A 21,420-nucleotide genomic window follows, 5' to 3' on the forward strand; every position below is an offset into this window, starting at 1 on the left:
CAGACCAGCCTCCGTAAACTGCTTGGGGGGTCCTGAATTTATCGCGATTTGACTGCTCTGGCTCTCTGGAATTTTCGCGGGCTCGGACAGCACAATTTAAGCGGGCCCTCTCTCAGTGATTTCCGGTTCAGCGTGTCCCACTCAAACGCAGCTCGCGACCCACCAGTGGGTCCCGACCCACAGTTTGGGAACTCCTGTTCTAGAACATACTAGGAAAGTCCTGCCAGTAAAGTAAGAAGGGTCAGTATACTGAAACTCCAAAGCAATTCATATATTGCATAATTCCAGGAAAAGTGCTTGCTTTTGACAAAATTTTTCAGTGTTCATAAAGACTTGTATAGAGCTGCGGGGTAGGTACAGTAGCTCTGAACCTGCAGAATTAGATCTAAAGGCAAAGTAAATAAAGCAACGCTTCATAAAATCCAAAAGTTTTGGAAGTGTTTTTAAAATCTCTCTTGAGTTAGGCCGTGTCCCCTCCTAGTTAGCTGTCAGGAAAATGAGTGTCTCTCATTTCCAGTTCTGGTGACATTTTGACCTCCCACCACTTTCATTTTGGATACCGGGGTCACCAGAACAAATAGAGAGGATGAATCTCCCCAGCTTGGGCAGACAGCAAAACAAAACCTGGCAGAGATTATAACCCACTCAGACTCCATCCGAAAACGACAAAAAAAAATTCTGACTTGACATAGTTACATAGTAGTTGAGGTTGAATAAAGACAATAGTCCATCTAGCTCAACCTGTGTAGGTGTGTGTGGCCTTAATCATCTCTCATACCCCTGAATGTCCTGATCCTTGAGATGTAAGTCTAAGAGTCTTTTGAAAGCCACCATACTACCCGCAGAAACCACCTCTTGTGGTAGAGAATTCCACAATCTTGTAGCCCTAACAGTAAAGAACCCCCCGCATTGCCTGAGGTTAAAACGCTTCTCCTCCAATCGCATTGTATGCCCTCGAGTCCTCATGCAATTCTTTCGACTGAATAGTTTTTTTTCTATGCTGCGATCACCATTAAGGTATTTATAAATTGCTATCATGTCCCCTCTCAGGCGTCTCTTCTCCAGGAAGAATAAATCAAGCGATTGCAGACGCTCTTCATAAGGTCCTCCAATCCCCTAATTAGTTTAGTTGCCCTTCTCTGGACTCTCTCCAGCTCCAACACATCCCTCCTGAGGACTGGCGACCAGAACTGGACAGAATACTTTGAAGCGTGGTGCACGCTAGAATGTTTATTTTCGTTAAACCCAGCGAAAATAAAATTTAAGAGCTTGAGAGGAGATCCTTTACTAACTATCCAATGTTCGTACAGTGATTTCCTCCACTGAGCTATTGTGTTCTGACATGGGGAAGGTCCCCCCCCCGCCAGATAACACCGGTCAGTGCTCTCAGCCTTAATATCTATTTACATAGATATTATTATGAGAAACAAGTCAGTATTATGGGCATTTGGGGTCATACAATACATTATAGAGCATCATTTTGGGGCAATATGGCGGCACTGGTCATGTGGGTGGAAGTAGATGGGGCTACTACCACACTTATGCTGCCATGGATTGGTCCCAGGAAAGGAAAATCATGGTAAAAAATGTGATACCATTTTTCGTTCTTCAGGTGCGCCAAATTAGTTGGTCCAAAAGGACCATACCCCAAGGCCATCCGGCCAACTGAACCATATCAAAATGAACCTATCATGTTATGGAGCCATTGGGAGTCATATGAGACACTGATCAATATTATGGGGTCATATACAGTATTACATTATAAGGTGTTAGGGGCTCTATGGGGCATTTTTGGACAATCTGGGCTACATAGAGGCATTAGAGATAAACCTGGAAGTGTTTTGGAGAAGGATAGGGGTATTATGGGGATGAAATGGTATCATTGTGGGGGTGAAAGGGTATCATTGTGGAGATGATATTACAATCTATGTTTACAGTATTGGGAGTATACTGAGATAGACAAGTGACAAATAGATTCTATTTTATTTTTAATGGTTTAAAGATACATATATATATATATATCAATAGGTAGATAGACTTACATATATACAACTTAACATGTCAAAAACAAAAACATAAAACTATAATAAGATATAATACAATAGAATTTTTCAAGGCATACACGGCTTGACATAGGAAGATACACTGCCATATCTTCCTACACATCTCAGTAAAAACTGACAGAAATACAGTATAATAACAAATACATTATGTTATCAAAAGTATTGGGACGCCTGCCTTTACACGCACATGAACAGTAATGGCATCCCAGTCTTAGTCCGTAGGGTTCAATATTGAGTTGGCCCACCCTTTGCAGCTATAGCAGCTTCAACTCTTCTGGGAAGGCTGTCCGCAAGGTTTAGGAGTGTGTCTATGGGAATGTTTGACCATTCTTCCAGAAGCGCATTTGTAAGGTCAGGCACTCATGTTGGGTAAGAAGGCCTTGCTCGCAGTCGCCGCTCTAATTCCTCCCAAAGGTGTTCTATCGGGTTGAGTTCAGGCCAGTCAAGTTCCCCCTCCCAAAACTCGCTCATCCATGTCTTTATGGACCTTGCTTTGTGCACTGGTCCAAATTAATTGGTGGAGGGGGGATTGTGGTGGGGGATTGTTTTTCAGGGGTTGGGCTTGGCCTCTTAGTTCCAGTGAAGGGAACTATCAAGGCCTCAGCATACCAAGACATTTTGGACAATTTCATGCTCCCATCCTTGTGGGAACAGTTTGGGGATGGCCTCTTCCTGTTCCAACATGACTGCACACCAGTGCACAAAGCAAGGTCCATAAGAGTTCCCTTCACTGGAACTACGGGGGCCAAGCCCAACCCCTGAAAAACAACCCCACACCATATTCCTGAAAGTGGGGGGTGTCATGGCGCTCTTCTAATATCCCAAGGTGGTACAAGGAATGTGGGTGGATGGGAGGGGGGGGGTTATGGGGCTGCGTGGGGGGGGAACAAAGTTTGGTACTGTAGGGAAGCTATAGTCCGCGGCAGCCGGCTGAAGCGCGGAGAAGCCCTGAGAGATGCAAGAAAGGAGAGAGCGGCGCCAGCTTAGTATAGTACAAGTTTATTTAACACTGTTAAAATTGGTGACTCACTGTCCGAGGTTGGGTGAGACCGGTACACAAAGACTGTTAGGGTCATCCATCTTCCTCTTCCAGGATAGTGGTCATAGGAGAAGGTGGTGAGGTTCCAGAGGTATAGCCGAGCCGCTGTGGGGCTGCTAGTTGTCACTGGCCGCGGCGGAGCATGCACAACAGGGCTCCGGCTGCCGACTTCTGATCCCTGATGACATCACTTCCTGGCAGGAGAAAAATAGGGGTCGTCTGACGAAGGAGCACGGATGCTCCGAACGCGTGCAACCCCTATTTTTCTCCTGCCAGGAAGTGATGTCATCAGGGATCAGAAGTCGGCAGCCGGAGCCCTGATGTGCATGCTCCGCCGCGGCCAGTGACAACTAGCAGCCCCACAGCGGCTCGGCTATACCTCTGGAACCTCACCACCTTCTCCTATGACCACTATCCTGGAAGAGGAAGATGGATGACCCTAACAGTCTTTGTGTACCGGTCTCACCCAACCTCGGACAGTGAGTCACCAATTTTAACAGTGTTACATAAACTTGTACTATACTAAGCTGGCGCCGCTCTCTCCTTTCTTGCACCACACCATATTCCCCCCTCCAACAAATGATTTGGACCAGTGCAAAAAGCAAGGTCCATAAAGACATGGATGAGTGAGTTTGTGGTGGAGGAACTTGACTGGCCTGCACAGAGTCCTGACCTCACCCTGATAGAACACCTTTAGGATGACTGCGAGCCAGACCTTCTCATCCAACTTTAGCAACTGACCTCACAAATGCACTTCTGGAAGAATGGTCAAACACTCCCATAGACACGCTCCTAAACCTTGTGGACAGCCTTCCCAGAAGAGTTGAAGCTGCTATAGCTGCAAAGGGTGGGCCAACTCAAAATTGAACCCTACGGACTAAGACTGGGATGCCATTAAAGTCCATGTGTGTGTAAAGACAGGCGTCCCAATACTTTTGGTAATATAGTGTACCTTAAATGGGAAAATGTAATTATTTTCTTAGAAATATTTGTAGGAAATCAGTTTAATGTATTTTTATTAATGCATGTACAGTAAGTGTTTACTTAAAAAAAAAAAGCTTATTTCTATGTATATTTTTCTAATTATACAGTATATATATATGTGTGTGTGGAGGGGGGAGGAGGGGGGCAGTCATATTTGCTCATTACATATGCAGCCTATGCCTCTTGCTTAGTAGTACTGCCAGGGAAGCCATCAGAAATTTTGGGGCCCCCTACACAGCTTTGGGACTGGGCCCCTCTCCGGCCTGACAAACAATATTCCCCAGGGCCCCGCCCTCTGCCCGTCCCACTGAATCCGCCCACTGGCCATCCCACCGAGTCCTTCAGTGCACACAATTTTATTTTAACACTCCTACAACTTAATATATGAAAATGAATCCAACCCAGCAAAGTAACAGCACCAAATATTCAGTAAAGAGAAATCCCAATCCAGCAAAGAGATGGCCTCAAATATTCATCAAAGAGACATCCCAATCCAGCAAAGAGATGGCCTCAGAAATTCAGCATAGAGACATCCCAATCCAGCAAAGAGATGGCCTCAGAAATTCAAAGAGACATTACAATCCAGCAAAAATATGGCCTCAAATATTCAGCAAAGAGACATTGCGATCCAGCAAAGAGATGGCCTAAAATATTCAGCAAGGAGACATCCCAATCCAGCAAAGAGATGGCCCCAAATATTCAGCAAGGAGACATCCCAATCCAGCAAGGCTGCCGGTACCATCTTTAAATCATTTTACTAATTATTTAATCCAATAGTAATCTGTAATTGATATTATCTTACATAATATTTTCCTATGACATTTATTATTATTGTGACTCAGAGAGCAGCCTTCACGTGATGACCTCAGCGCCAATCCCTTAATTATTGTATTTCCGTATAGGGCTCCATAGTGGTGACCCCTCGGGGGTGGGTCCATGATGTTCTGCATTTACAGTCCTGCCCCCGGTCTTCCAGGATGAAGAATGCCGGGCGTCATTCAACCTGGAAGACTGAGGGCATCTTGTGGCAGAGAAGAGGAACTACAAGGGACAGCTAAAGATGCAGGGACTGCATTTTTTTTGTTTTCACACAAGCTGGGGGCTCAAAAAAATAAAATTAGCCCTGCCTTCAACTTTAAAGTTACATAAAAAAAAATGTGAAAATGTTTCCACTTCACTGTAAAGTTTAAAAAATTAAAAAATTATTAAGGCTGCCGGTACCATCTTGAAATCATTTTACTAATTGTCTAATCCAATAGTAATCTGTAATTGATATTATTATCCTAAATAATATTTTCCTATGACATTTATTATTATTGTGACTCAGAGAGCAGCCTTCACGTGATGACTTCAGCGCCAATCCCTTAATTATTGTATTTCCGTATGAGGTTCCATAGTGGTGAGTGGTGACCCCTCGGGGGGGGGGGGGGGGTGTTGGGTCCATGACGTTCTGCACTTACAGTCCTGCCCCCAGTCTTCCAGGATGAAGAATGCCAGGCATCATTCAAACTGGAAGACTGAGGGCATCTTGTGGCAGAGAAGAGGAACTACAAGGGACAGCTATAAATGCAGGGGCTGCATTTTTTTTGTTTTTGTTTTCACACGAGCTGGGGGTTAAAAAAAAAGAAGAGAGCTGCCGTGGGCTTTAATGTTGCACAAAAAAAAAGGTGAAAATGTTTCCCCATTGCTGTAAAGTTTGCAAAAATAAAAAATGATTAAGGCTGCTGGTACCATCTTTAAATCATTTTACGAATTATTTAATCCAATGGTAATCTGTAATTGATATTATTATTTTAGATAATATTTTCCTATGACATTTATTATTATTATTATTATTATTATTATTATTATTATTATTATTATTATTATGCAGGATTTATTCAACACTTTACAAATCTCTAACTATAGGAATTGTCTCCTTGATGTGTCCTTACTGAATGTAATAAAAATGGATTATTCCTGACCTCAATGTGTTGTCACTTCTCGGGGACACAGGAGCTGCTCCTCAGATATTATCCAGTATATTATTGACGTAGAATCCTCCTAGGCAGGCTGCTGGGATGATTAGGAAACTTGAGCTCTTTTTGGCTCCTCTTTAACCACTTCTGGATCGGAAGGATTTGCCCCCTTAATGACCAGGCCATATTTTGCGATTCGGCACTGCGTTACTTTAACGAACAATTGCGCGGTCGTGCATTGCTGTACCCAAAAAAAATTGGTATCCTTTTTTTCCCACAAATAGAGCTTTCTTTTGGTGGTATTTGATCACCTCTGCGATTTTTATTTTTTGTGCTATTAACAAAAAAAAAAGAGCGACAATTTTGAAAAAAAAAAAACAATATTTTTCACATTCTGCTATATGACATTTCTAAAAAAAAAAATGTAAAATCAATATTTTTTAACATTTTAGGCCAATTTGTATTCTGCTACATATTTTTTGGTAAAAAAAAAAAAATCGCAATAAGCGTATTTTGATTGGTTTGCGTAAAAGTTGTCGCATCTACTAAGTACGGGAAAGATTTATGTCATTTTTATTGTTTTTTTTTTACTAGTAATGGCGACGATCAGCGATTTTTAGCGGGACTGCGACATTGCGGCGGACAGATCGGACCCCTAACTGACATTTTTGACACTTTTGGGGGGACCGGTGACATTACTACAGTAATCAGTGCTATACATATGCACTGTTACTGTAATAATGACACTGGAAGGGAAGGGGTTAACATTGTGGGTGATCAAAGGGTTAAATGTGAGCCTAGGGGGGGCGTGGCTTGTGAAATGATCATAGAGATCATAGAGACCTGTGTTCCTATATAGAAGGATCAGGTGCTCTGTGATCATTCCAGAGAGAAGGACGGTCGGCTGTGTTTACAACATCCGACCGTCCTTCTCTCTCAGCGGGGAGCGATCGCGGGTGTTAGGAGGCAATCGGAGCCGCCTGCCCCGTGCATCGGATTCCCCGCTGCTGAGCTGACACGGTGGCGCTCGCTCGCCCCTAGCTGCAGGCGCGCGACCGACATATACCTACGTCGATTTGCGCAGCAGAGCCACATTGCCGCAGTAAAAAGGCGGTGGCCGGTCGGGAACCGGTTAAAGGCAGCTAATGAACAATGAAGGTGAATAAATGCCAAAACTCATACAGACACAAGGCTGAAGATAAATGCATGGGGTGGACCCCCAGCTTACACAATGCAATGGAGATATGTGAACAAAGAGACCCCAACGCGTTTCGACATAACGTCTTCTTCTGGGGGTGGAAATGTTCACTTATCGAGTATCTTATTTAGCCAATCAAACACACAGGAATGTCTAAGCATACAGGAGATCAAAGAAAAGCCAGCTGGGTGCCGGAGGCTCGAGGACAGAACCTCACAAACAATGGCCAAAGTCCCAAAATAACGCACAAGGGATCAGATGACAAACAGGAGAACCAAGTCCAAAATCTTGGGAGGATAGAAGAAGGAACTTCTAGGTTGGAGTCCCCAAAAGAGGTACAAGGTGAGGGCCCAAAATTGTCCCAAAAAAAAACAAAAAAACAGGACCATTACCTGAAGTTGTTAGAAAGACCGGAAATTACTCTTCCCCTAATCGGGAAATAATTCTGTGGATTTAATACAGGAGATGGTCAGAGACTGCAGACATACAACGGAGATGGTCAGAGACTGCAGACATGCTACAGGAGATGGTCAAAGACTGCAGACATATTACAGGAGATGGTCAGAGACTGCAGACGTACTACAGGAGAGGGTCAGAGACTGCAGACATACTACAGGAGATGGTCAGAGGCTGCAGACATACTACAGGAGATGGTCAGAGACTGCAGACATACTACAGGAGATGGTCAGAGACTGCAGACATATTACAGGAGATGGTCAGAGACTGCAGACATACTACAGGAGAGGGTCAGAGACTGCAGACATACTACAGGAGATGGTCAGAGGCTGCAGACATACTACAGGAGATGGTCAGAGACTGCAGACATACTACAGGAGATGGTCAGAGACTGCAGACATATTACAGGAGATGGTCAGAGACTGCAGACATACTACAGGAGATAGTCAGAGACTGCAGACATACTACAGGAGAGGGTCAGAGACTGCAGACGTACTACAGGAGAGGGTCAGAGACTGCAGACATACTACAGGAGAGGGTCAGAGACTGCAGACGTACTACAGGAGAGGGTCAGAGACTGCAGACGTACTACAGGAGAGGGTCAGAGACTGCAGACATACTACAGGAGATGGTTAGATAGAAACTGCATACATACTACAGGAGATGGTCAGAGACTGCAGACATAGTACAGGAGATGGTCAGAGACTGTAGACATACTACAGGAGATGGTCAGAGGCTGCAGACATGATACAGGAGATGGTCAGAGACTGCAGACATACTACAGGAGATGGTCAGAGACTGCAGACATACTACAGGAGAGGGTCAGAGACTGCAGACGTACTACAGGAGAGATTCAGAGACTGCAGACATACTACAGGAGATGGTCAGAGACTGCAGACATACTACAGGAGAGGGTCAGAGACTGCAGACATAGTACAGGAGATGGTCAGGGATTGCAGACATAGTACAGGAGAGGGTCAGAGACTGCAGACATACTACAGGAGATGGTTAGATAGAAACTGCATACATACTACAGGAGATGGTCAGGGACTGCAGACATAGTACAGGAGATGGTCAGAGACTGTAGACATACTACAGGAGATGGTCAGAGACTGCAGACATACTACAGGAGATGGTCAGAGACTGCAGACATACTACAGGAGATAGTCAGAGACTGCAGACATACTACAGGAGAGGGTCAGAGACTGCAGACGTACTACAGGAGAGGGTCAGAGACTGCAGACATACTACAGGAGATGGTCAGAGATTGTAGACATACTACAGGAGATGGTCAGAGACTGCAGACATAGTACAGGAGATGGTCAGAGACTGCAGACATACTACAGGACATGGTCAGAGACTGCAGATATACTACAGGAGATAGTCAGAGACTGCAGACATACTATAGGAGATGGTCAGAGACTGCAGACATACTACAGGAGAGGGTCAGAGACTGCAGACATAGTACAGGAGATGGTCAGGGATTGCAGACATAGTACAGGAGATGGTCAGAGACTGCAGACATAGTACAGGAGATGGTCAGAGACTGCAGACATAGTACAAGAGATGGTCAGAGACTGCAGACATAGTACAAGAGATGGTCAGAGACTGCAGACATAGTACAGGAGATGGTCAGAGACTGCAGACATACTTATGTATTCCCAACTCCAATGGCACACCTTTGAGTGTTACCAACCCCCGTGAGGCATTCCTGCCCACCTTTTGTGTTCCCAACTCCTCTGGGGCATTCTTTCCCACCTTTGTATGTTCTCACGCCATGGGAAATTCCTGCACACCTTTTGTTTTTTTTTTCAACCACCTTTGTGTATCCCTGCCCCCATGGAGCGTTCTTACCCACCATTGTATGTTACCAATGCCCATGGGACATTCTTGCCCGCCTTTGTGTGTTCCTGACCCCCATGGGCCATGCCTACCCTGCTTTGTGTTTTCCCATTCATCTTTGTGTGTTCCCACCCCATGGGACATGCCTCCCCACCTTTGTTCCTGACCAACATGTTGGATTTCTGGCCATCTTTATGTATTCCCAACCCTTATGGGGCATTCCTACCCACCTTTGTCTGTTCCTACCAACTTCTATGTAATACCAACCTCAATGGGACATTCATTTTATATATTTATTTCAGGTATTTATATAGCGCTGTCAATTGACGTAGAGCTTTACATATACATTGTACATTCACATCAGTCCCTACCCTCAAGGAGCTTACAATCTAATGTCCCTAACTCATATTCATACACACACATAGAAGGGCCAATTTAGACCGGATTCAATTAACCTCCCAGCATGTCTTTGAAGTGATTCATGCTTCTCTTCGTGGAATTCCTGCACACCTTTGTATGTCCCTGCCCCCATTTGATTTGAACTTGAACAAGCGATTGAACAGGTGTACCTAATAAAGTGGCCAGTGAGTGAATATACTGTGCACTGTACATAGTATACAGCAGTATATGTATACAGGCATAGCATCCAAATGTGTTGCATTCTTCTTTTTATCCAGCAGATGGCGATCCATTACCCTGATTCAACAAGCTTGCTGGAGCTCAATCGGTCTAATTCAGTTAAAGTGACCAATTCTAGACCGGAAGGTTTTCCCCCATTAACCACTTCTGGACCGGAAGGATTTACCCCCTTAATGACCAGGCCATATTTTGCAATTTGGCCCTGTGTTACTTTAACGGACAATTGCGCGATTGTGCGACGCTGTACCCCAAATAATATTGATGTCTTTTCCCCCCACAAATAGAGCTTTCTTTTGGTGGCATTTGATCACCTCTGCGATTTTTATTTTTTGCACTATAAACAAAAAAGGAGTGACAATTCTAAAAAAAAAAAAAAAAAACACAGCTGGCCGTTCTTCTCTCTGGAATGATCACAGAGTGCCTGTGATCCTTCTATATAGGATCACATGTCTCTATGATGATTTCACAAGCCATGCCCCCCCCCCCCCGCACAGTTAGAAACACTCCCCTAGGCATACATTTAACCCCTTTGATCACCCACAGTGTTAACCCCTTCCCTGCCAGTGTCATTAGTACAGTGACGGTGCATATTTTTAGCACTGATTACTGTAGTAATGTCACTGGTCCCCCCAAAAGTGTCAAAAATGTCAGTCAGGGGCCTGATCTGTCCGCCGCAATATCGCAAAAATCACTGATCGCCGCCATTACATTATCCAGCAGTGATGGGGTTAATTCATGGCTCAGTCATCCAGCAGTGATGGGGTTACTTCATTGCTCAGTTATCCAGCAGTGATGGGGTTACTTCATTGCTCAGTTATCCAGCAGTGACGGGGTTAATTCATTGCTCAGTCATCCAGCAGTGACGGGGTTAATTCATTGCTCGGTTATCCAGCAGTGATGGGGTTAATCTGTTGCTCAGTCTTCCAGCAGTGATGGGATTAATTAATTGCTCAGTCATCCAGCAGTGATGGGGTTAATTCATTTCTCAGTCATCCAGCAGTGACGGGGTTAATTCAATGCTCAGTCATCCAGCAGTGATGGAGTTAATTCATTGCTCGGTTATCCAGCAGTGATGGGGTTAATCTGTTGCTCAGTCTTCCAGCAGTGACGGGGTTAATGGGTGATCTGGGCGTTGCTATTTATAGGATTGCCAACCCGGATCTTCCAGATCTATTTCATTGTCTCCTCGGGGATCAGGAAAGCGGGACAGAAGATGCGCGGCTCTGCACTCCCCCTCCTCCTCCTCCTCCTGTACTGTGCAGGGGCCCTGGCCGGTGAGTGTGATGACAGAATACGGTATATACAGTATCTAACAAAAGTGAGTACACCCCTCACATTTCTGTAAATATTTTATTCTATCTTTTCATGTGACAACACTGAAGAAATGACACTTTGCTACAATGTAAAGTAGTGAGTGTACAGCTTGTATAACAGTGTAAATTTGCTGTCCCCTCAAAATAACTCAACACACAGCCATTAATGTCTAAACCGCTGGCAACAAATGTGAGTACACCCCTAAGTGACAATGTCCAAATTGGGCCCAAAGTGTCAATATTTTGTGTGGCCGCCATTATTTTCCAGCACCGGCTGAACCCTCTTGGGCATGGAGTTCACCAGAGCTTCACAGGTGGCCACCGGAGTCCTCTTCCCCTCCTCCATGATGACATCACAGAGCTGGTGGATGTTAGAGACCTTGCGCTCCTCCACCTTTTGTTTGAGGATGCCCCACAGATGCCCAATAGGGTTTAGGTCTGGAGACATGCTTGGCCAGTCCATCACCTTTACCCTCAGCTTCTTTAGCAAGACAATGGTAACCTAGGAGGTGTGTTTGGGGTCATTATCACGTTGGAATACTATCCTGTGTCCCATTCCCTGAAGGGAGGGGATCATGCTCTGCTTCAGTATGTCACAGTACATGTTGGCATTCATGGTTCCCTCAATGAACTGTAGCTCCCCAGTGCTGGCAGCACTCATGCAGCCCCAGACCATGACACTCCCACCACCAATGCTTGACTGTAGGAAGGACACACTTGTCTTTGTACTCCTCACCTGGTTGTCGCCACACACGCCTGACACCATCTGAACCAAATAAGTTTATTTTGGTCTCATCAGACCACAGGAGACGGTTTCAGTAATCCATGTCCTTAGTCTGCTTGTCTTCAGCAAACTGTTTGCGGCTTTCTTGTGAATCATCTTTAGAAGAGGCTTCCTTCTGGGACGACAGCCATGCAGACCAATTTGATGCAGTGTGCGGCGTATGGTCTGAGCACTGACAGGCTGACCCCCCACCCCTTCAACCTCTGCAGCAATGCTGGCAGCACTCATACGTCTATTTCCCAAAGACAACCTCTGGATATGATGCTGAGCACTCAACTTCTTTGGTCAACCATGGCGAGGCCTGTTCTGAGTGGAACCTGTTCTGTTAAACCGCTGTATGGTCTTGACCACCGTGCTGCAGCTCAGTTTCAGGGTCTTGGCAATCTTCTTATAGCCTAGGCCATCTTTATGTAGAGCAACAATTCTTTTTTTCAGATCCTCAGAGAGTTCTTTGCCATGAGGTGCCATGTTGAACTTTCAGGGACCAGTATGAGAGAGTGAGAGCGATAACACCGAATTTACCACCCCTGCTCCCCATTCACACCTGAGACCTTGTAGCACTAACGAGTCACATGACACCGGGGAGGGAAAATGGCTAATTTGGCCCAATTTGGACATTGTCACTTAGGGGTGTACTCACTTTTGTTGCCAGCGGTTTAGACATTAATGGCTGTGTGTTGAGTTATTTTGAAGGGACAGTAAATTTACACTGTTATACAAGCTGTACACTCACTACTTTACATTGTAGCAAAGTGTCATTTCTTCAGTGTTGTCACATGAAAAGATAGAATAAAATATTTATAAAAATCTGAGGGGTGTACTTACTTTTGTGAGATGCTGTATGTGTGATATGTAATAGGGCCCCCGGCAGGTGAGTGTGATGACAGAATACGGTATATGTGGGATATGTAATAGGGGCCCCGTTATTAGTGCAGAGGGCCCCTCATCCCATCTCTATACATGCAACAAAACAAGAATCTCCGAGAAACTGCCGCAACCGGTCTGGGAGAGCGGTGATTGGGTCCCTCTCATTTTCCAGGACGGGGGGGAGGGGGGACACCGCTTGCTGGGGGGAAAACTGTATTTCTAATTTAACCACTTCAATACCGGGCACTTTCACCCCCTCCGGGCCCAGGCCAATTATTAGCTTACGGCGCTGTCACACTGAATGACAATTACTCAGTCACTGCACCCATATCACACAAATAGAAATTTCTTCTGGTGATATTTGATCCCCGCTGAGGTTTTTATTTTATTTATTTTTGCTAAGCAAACAAAAAAAGACCGAAAATTAAAAAACAAAAAAAGGTTTTTGCAAATAAGTAATTTTTCTCCTTCACTGATGGGCACTGATGAGGCATCACTGGTCACTGATGAGGAGGCACTGATAGGCAACACTAATGGGCACTGATAGCAGCACTGATGGGCACTGATGAGGCTGCAATGGTATGCGGCACTGATATGCACTTTTAAGCAGCACTGATAGGCGGCATTAATGGGCACCGATAAGCAGCACTGATGGGCACTGATAGGTGGCACTAATAGGCACTGATGAGGAGACACGAATGAGGCTGCACTATATGTGGCACTAATGGGCACTGATAGCCAGCACTGATGAGACTGCACTGGTATACAGCACTGATGGGCACTTATAGGGGGCACTGATGGGCAGCACTGAAGGACGGCACTGATGGGGAGAAACTAATGGGCACTGATGAGGAGACCCTGATGGGCACTGATAAGCGGCAATGATAGGCAGAACTAATGGGCACTGATAGGAGGCACTAATAAGACTACACTATATGCAGCACTGATGGGCACTGATGAGGCTGCACTGGTATACAGCACTGATGGGCAATTATAGGGGCCACTAATGGGCACTGATGAGCAGCACTGATAAGGCTGCACTGGTATGTGGCACTAATAGGCACTGATGAGGAGACAATAATGGGCACTGATAGGTGGCACTAATGGGCACTTATAGGTGGCACTAATGAGGCTGCACTATATGCGGAACAGATGGACACTGATGAGGCTGCACTGGTATACAGCACTGATGGGTACTTATAGGGGGCACTAATGTGCACTGATAAGCAGCACTGATAAGACTGCACTGGTATGTGGCATTAATGGGCACTGATTGGCAGCACTGATGGGCACTGATGAGGGGACACTAATGGGCACTGATAGGTGGCACTAATGGGCACTGATAGGAGGTACTAATGAGGCTGCTCTATATGTGGCACTGATGGGCACTGATGGGGCTGCACTGGTATACAGCAGTGATGGGCACATATAGGGGGCACTAATGGGCACTGATAAGGCTGCACTAATAAGGCTGCACTGGTATATGGCAGTAATGGGCACTGAGGGGCGGCACTGATAGGCACTGGTGAGGAGACACTAATGGGCACTAATGGGCACTGATGAGTAGACACCAATCGGCACTGATGAGCGGCACTGATGGGCACTGATGAGGAGATACTAATAGGCACAGATAAGCGACACTGATAGACGGCACTAATAGGCGGCACTGATAGGTGACATTGGTAGGCACTGATGAGGAGGCACTGATAGGCGGCACTGATGGGCAGCACTGATTTGCACTGATGGGTCTGCATTGGTAATCAGGGCACTGATTATCGGTGTAAATGTCCCCTGTCACACTTGCTGGTTACTGGCCTTCCTCACGCTGTGACAGTGTATGAGGAAAGGAATGCCAATAACTGTTTACATGTGATCAGCTGTGATTGGCCCTATACAGTGATTAAAGCGCGCGCTGAATGTACACCCCAGGGGCGTGATACTAGAAAGACGACCATTGGACACCCTTCAGGAATAAAAGAGCCGCACTGCAACTGTCTTCCAGCTATAGCAGGGTAATGAATTGTTTAAAGTAGGCAAAACTTTTCTACATTTTGGATAGAGAAGGGGGGAGGAGTTATATCCCTTCAGGTTTTTTGTTTTTTTTATTTTGCCATCTGGGTCCCCATTGGGGAGATTTTCCCTTTCACTTCCTGCCCCATAGCCACAACAGGAAGCGAGAGAGGAAATCCCTCCAAAGGGAATCTCTGGTTGTCACCAGAACTAGTGTCCCCCATGGGAAGATTTCCCCTCTATTCCTGTTCTGTGACAATCAAAAATTTGGGATTTTCTTTTACTCTCAGTGGCAACAATATAAAGCTAGAGGGTGAAGGGCACAGACAGCAACAAAAACCCAAAAGGGGTTCTAATCCCATTCCGATCCAAAATTGAAAAAAAAAAAAAAGGTTTTGCCTCTCGTTATACTTTAACAAAAAAACTTGACTCCTGATGTTTCCATTTGGAAGCCAGAATTTATAAAGCTGTGCCCCTTCATACAGTGGCCAGGGGCCAGAAGGAGATGACCCCCCCCCCTTCCTGTCGCCCACCAGCTCCCCTCCAGCCTCCCCCGTGCGATTGGTGAGCCTGGTATCCGATCCAGCGGTACCGCCGGGTAATCATAGAGCTGACAGGGAGTATCTATGGTCTGGAAGAAGTGATGGTCTAATATGGAAGTGATGGCATTACATCACTTCCGGTCAGGGCTAGACGTGCGTGTTTCGTCCCGAATAAATAAATATTTAGACAAATTTTCCATTATTCGGAGATTCTGATTTATCCGAATACCAAAAAGTTTACCAAATGTCAGAAAAAAATGAAACAAAATTTGTCAGAATTTCAGAAATTCAAATTAAAATCCGAATCAAATTTTATATTGAATTCCATTCGAATTCGAACTGTAAACATATTTCTGAAATCAAAGCCTGTGTGTGTTATCAGAGTAACATTTGGGAATAACGCTGTTTTTGTTAACCACTTGCCGACCGCCGCACGACTATTTACTGCTGCAGTCAGCCGCTCCTGGGCAAAGCGACGTAGACCTACGTCGCTCGCCCAGGAGCCTGTAGGGGGCGAGCGCGCGCCGCCGGAGGTGCGCTCCCGCCCCCCACTCGTTCCCTGCCTTCCCCACGCGTGTGACCGGTGGCTCCGATGTCCGCTGGCAACTCACGATCTCCCGCAGGAGAGGGAGAAGGACGGACGGCTGATGTAAACACAGCCGTCTGTCATTCTCCCTGATGTAAGCACAGAGGTTATGCGATCCTGCTATATAGGATCGTATGTCTCTGTGGTTACATTACAAGCCACGCCCCCCTACAGTTAGAATCACGCCCCTAGGGATACATTTAACCCCTTGATCACCAATAAAGTTAACCCCTTCCCTGCCAGTGTCATTATTACAGTAACAATGCATATTTATAGCACTGATTACTGTAGTAATGTCACTGGTAACCCCAAAAGTGTCAAAAATGTCAGTCAAGGGTCCGATCTGTCCGCCGCAATGTCGCAGTCCCACAAAAAAAAAAATTGCAGATTGCCGCCATTACTAGTTAAAAAAAAAAAAAAACAATAAAAATGACAGAAATCTTTCCTGTAGTTAGTCAACGCAATAAATTTTGCGCAAACCAATCAAAATACGCTTATTGCGATTTTTTTTTTTTTAACCAAAAATATGTAGCTGAAAACAAATTGGCCTAAAATGTTAAAAAATCTTGATTTGTACATTTTTTTTTTTTTTTTTGAGAATTTCATATAAAAAAATGTGAAAAATATAATTTTTTCAAAATTGTCGCTCTTTTTTTGTTTATAGCGCAAAAAATAAAAATCGCACAGGTGATCAAATACCACCAAAAGAAAGCTCTGTTTGTGGGAAAAAAAGGACGTCAAATTTGTTTGTGTACAGCGTTGCACGACCGCGCAATTGTCCGTTAAAGTCACGCATTGCCGAATCGCAAAATATCAGTGACATTACTACAGTAATCAGTGCTAAAAATATGCAACTGTTACTGTAATAATGACACTGGCAGGGAAGGGGTTAACCCTGTGGGTGATCAAAGGGTTAAACGTGAGCCTAGGGGAGTGATTCTAATTGTCGTGGGAGGCGTGGCTTGTGAAATGACCATAGAGAGCTGTGTTCCTATATAGAAGGATCACAGGGGCTCTGTGATCATTCCAGAGAGAAGAACGGTCAGCTGTGTTTACATGAACCACAACAGGCTAACAAAGTATCAAACGATCGGAATTCTGTTTTCTTGCATTTTCTTTTTTTCTCTCTTGAAACCCCTGTTAAATAATGTACATATTCATAGGGGTCTGCCAGATTGGGAAATCGGGAAACTCTGGTGGGGAATTCGGTAGTGTGGCCGGTGTTGGTGCACACTGAAGGCTGGGCTGCTAAGGGTTGGGAAAGACGCCTAGGTGATATCTGAGCCGGGAAGATGACGCTATAGGGACTCCGAGTCCTCTTCTCTCTTTGACAGCTGCCGCTATCATATATCATCACTGGCCAGACTGGAAACAGACAATGGTTAGTTAAACCTTATCAGGATCATATCTATATCTAATGGGGGCCCCATAGCAAAACCATTAAGAGCCCCCTGTCTCTGTTCCTGTATGGGCAAAGCATAGGTTCACTTTAGGAAGTGGGAAACTATAGGCCGATAAGCCTGACCCCCCATCGTGTCTACAATATTTGAAGATCGTTGAAGGACACTCAGACCATGTAATAGGAGAGAGTCAGTATGAGTTTAGGATGGTTATGGTGGACCTGTCAGTAACTTTAATAATTCCTAACTGGTCACCATATACAGAAAAAATACCATTCAGAAAAGCTTCACCTTTTATCATTAATAGGCTCCAGTCAGTGACTTTGCTTAGGCCCAGATGATGTGACCTAGGCTCAGATGATCGATAACCAATTAAATGGCGCCAACCATAAACTCCAAAAAAATCTTTATATATTGTGATTAAGTGAACGTGAAAGCTGACCCTTTAAGTGAGAAACACAAAAAAATTTTAGAAACTCAAAATAAAGTAGGCGCTATCCTCCTCCCGAGTTGGATAGCGCCTACTTTATTTTGAGTTTCTAGACTCAGATGAAGTCACCTAGGCTCAGATGATGTCATTGGCAGGGCCGGTGCTAGACTATTTTACGCCCTAGGCAAGACCAGCTACTTGTGCCCCCACCCCCAAAGAAATAAAATAAAAAGGGAAGGGGTTAAAAACTCCCCTATGTCATACCCAGTGACCCTGATCTGATGGCTCCTCTATGTTATGCTGTCATACCCAGTGACCCCCATATTCCTCCATGTCACACCTGGGGACCCTAATGTCCCTCTATGCCACACCAAGGGACCCGATGATCCTCCATGTCACACCAGGGGCACCTGATGTTCCTCCATGTCACACCTAGGGACCTCAATATCCCATGGCACACCTGGTGACACCAAAATCCTGTTACACCCGGTGACCCCTAACCCCCATGGCACACCTGGTGACCCTGATTCCCTTTCACACCAGGGAACCTCCATGTCACGCCCAGGGACCCTGATCCCCTGTTCTGGGGACACTCACTGGGCGGTATGAAGAGAGTGGTCCGCACTCTGCCCTCCTTCACCGTGATCCTGCTGATTCCTTCTCCCAGGACGCTCCTCTTCTGGACCACAGTGCTCACCACAGCTCCAACTGCCTCCTGGTGAAGGGAGAAGCAGCAGTCAGAGAACTCCGCACGTCCCTAATCCCCAACCTCCTCAGACCATTCCGGTGCCTCATTGTTTCTGCTCCAGTAAAGGTGCCGCTCTCCAGTGCCAAGCTTGGGCTCAGGTTCAGCTCTCCTCTGCTCCCTGCTTAATACCGACCCAGGGAAATGAACGGCTGCCCACCAGCTCAGTGCAGAGAGTCACTTCCTGCCCAGGGTTTACACCACTCAGCTCCAGCCAAAGAGGATCATCATGCAGGCAGCACTCCTGTGGGCTCCCATCCTGCCTCTTGGGCCCACCCCCCCAACAGTGGTGGAAAGCCAGGGCCTGGTAGTTCAGCCACTGCCCCAGACACCTGGCATCTTCCTCTGTCCATTCTTCCTCACCCCACTGCCACCCCCTCCCCTCAGCTCACAAGGATCATTCATGATGGACAGAGAGTGCCAACTCATGGCTGCGCCCCTAGGTTGCAATGCGCCCTAGGCGGCTGCCTAGTTTGCCTAGTGGAAGCAACGGCCCTGCTCATTGGTCTGCTGCAGGTAGGAGGAAGCATTTCTTCAGTCTCCTCTCCTCCAGTAGTTAAAGGACTGATGTTACTAGGATGGAATATCAAGTGTGGAAGTTGGAAACAATATTAACGCTGAACTCCAGGAATTCAGCCCCCCCCCCCCCTCTTAAAATGTGCCTGTTTTAAGTCCAATGAGGTCCACCTCATAGGCCTGTGTTTTTAACATACAAAGTTATTGCTATACTTACGGCACTCAAAAGCGGGACATTCTGCTGCTCCAGCAGCTGCAGAGTCGCATGCGGCCACTCTGCCCATCCCTCCCTTCATCCTGCCTGATTTAACCTCACTTCCTGCCCTAGTGCTAGGGAAATGTTAAATCCTCTCAATCATGGGGATGGACACAGCATCAGAGACACATTTATTTAATTGCATTGGGGAGAAGTTAGAAGATCTATCAGCTCTGTGTCTTTCTGTCTTAGTAACACCTGCCCCCTCTCATTTCTTCTATGGGTGTCACAGGACAGGAAGTGAGGGGTAATCTCCCCAATGAGGACACAGAGCTTGAAAAAAGTTTTCTTGCCTACTCTTTAAAAACAATTGCTACTGTAGCAACTATTGGCTTTAACTAGGTTGGGTATTTTTTAAATGAACGCATTTTTTGGTAGAATATTTTTTTTTTTTTTTTGATCGCTGATCATTTTTTTTCTTGCAGACTGGTATTCTTTTTCTCTAACTAGACATTTTTTGTTCTAGATGATGCTGGTGAGGAGCTTGACAACCACTGCAGGAGGACAGGAGGGATGTGTGAGGTAACCTGCTCCTCCCCGTTCATTGCAAGCGGGCAATGTGCCAATGGACCATGCTGTCGAATCCTAATGCATTAGAAGCCAAGAATGTCACCGACTTTATCAGACAAGGAACCTCTAATGGGACCTACCAAACCCAACCAACATCATTACACAAGGAACCTCTAATGGGACCTACCAAACCCAACCAACATCATTACACAAGGAACCTCTAATGGGACCTACCAAACCAAACCATCATTGTTACACAGGGAACCTCTAATGGGACCTACAAACCCAATCAACATTGTTACATAAAGGAACCTCTAATGGGACCTACCAAACCAAACCATCATCGTTACACAGGAAACCTTTAATAGGACCTACCAACCCAACCAACATCATTACACAAAGAACCTCTAATGGGACCTACCAAACCATCATCGTTACACAGGGAACCTTCAATGGGACCTACCAAACCCAATCAACATCATTACACAAGGAACCTCTAATGGGACCTACCAAACCAAACCATCATCGTTACACAGGGAACCTCTAAAGGGACCTACCAAACCCAACCAACATCATTACACAAGGAACCTATAATGGGACCTACCAAACCAAGCCATCATCGTTACACAAAGAACCTCTAATGGGACCTACCAAACCCAACCAACATCAAAGAATCATCGTAACATGGTGCACCTCCTGTTGTATCTACATCAATAATTCTTGATTTTAAACTTTCTATGTGTTTGGATGTAATTTATTGCACAACTTAGTGGATTGAACCCAAGTGACAAAAAAATGTAACTTTTATTCTATATAATAAAATAATTTTACATTCCAAACCTTTTTCACACATCACGCAGTGGGGCCATTTGTTTCTTTTTTTTTTGAGCCAAAGAAGCAATGATAGATCTCTCAGGGCGCAATGAAACAATCTCTTAGGCAGCCCAAAAAAATGGAAATGTGTCCATATATCTACAGGTTGTGGTACTTTATCTACAGGTGTGCTGATCAGTGGGAAGAAGGTCAGTGGGAATAATGTCCCTACACGAGGTCAGTGGGAATAATGTCCCTTACATTGGTAGTCAGTGTGAAGAATGCTCCTTACATTGGTGGCCAGTTGGAAGAACGTCCCTTACATTGGTGGTCAGTGGGAAGAATGATCCTTACATTGGTGGTCTGAATGCTCCTTCCATTGGTGGTCAGTGTTAAGAATGTTCCTTACATTGGTGGTCAGTGGGAATAATGCTCATTGCATTGGCGGTCAGTGGGAAGAATGCCCCTT

General features: G+C 45.4%; 1 long non-coding RNA gene across 1 annotated transcript; it reads left to right on the top strand.

Annotated features, from left to right (window-relative positions):
- The first annotated feature begins 11,420 nt into the window (after positions 1–11,420).
- LOC309547656 lies at positions 11,421–20,422 on the top strand. Its single transcript, XR_014224978.1, has 2 exons — positions 11,421–11,453; positions 20,095–20,422. It is a non-coding gene; the product is annotated as an uncharacterized lncRNA (long non-coding RNA).
- Positions 20,423–21,420: the final 998 nt, after the last annotated feature.

Source organism: Pelophylax lessonae, assembly GCF_965119305.1.
Source record: "Pelophylax lessonae genome assembly, chromosome: 2".
Lineage (NCBI taxonomy): Eukaryota > Metazoa > Chordata > Amphibia > Anura > Ranidae > Pelophylax > Pelophylax lessonae.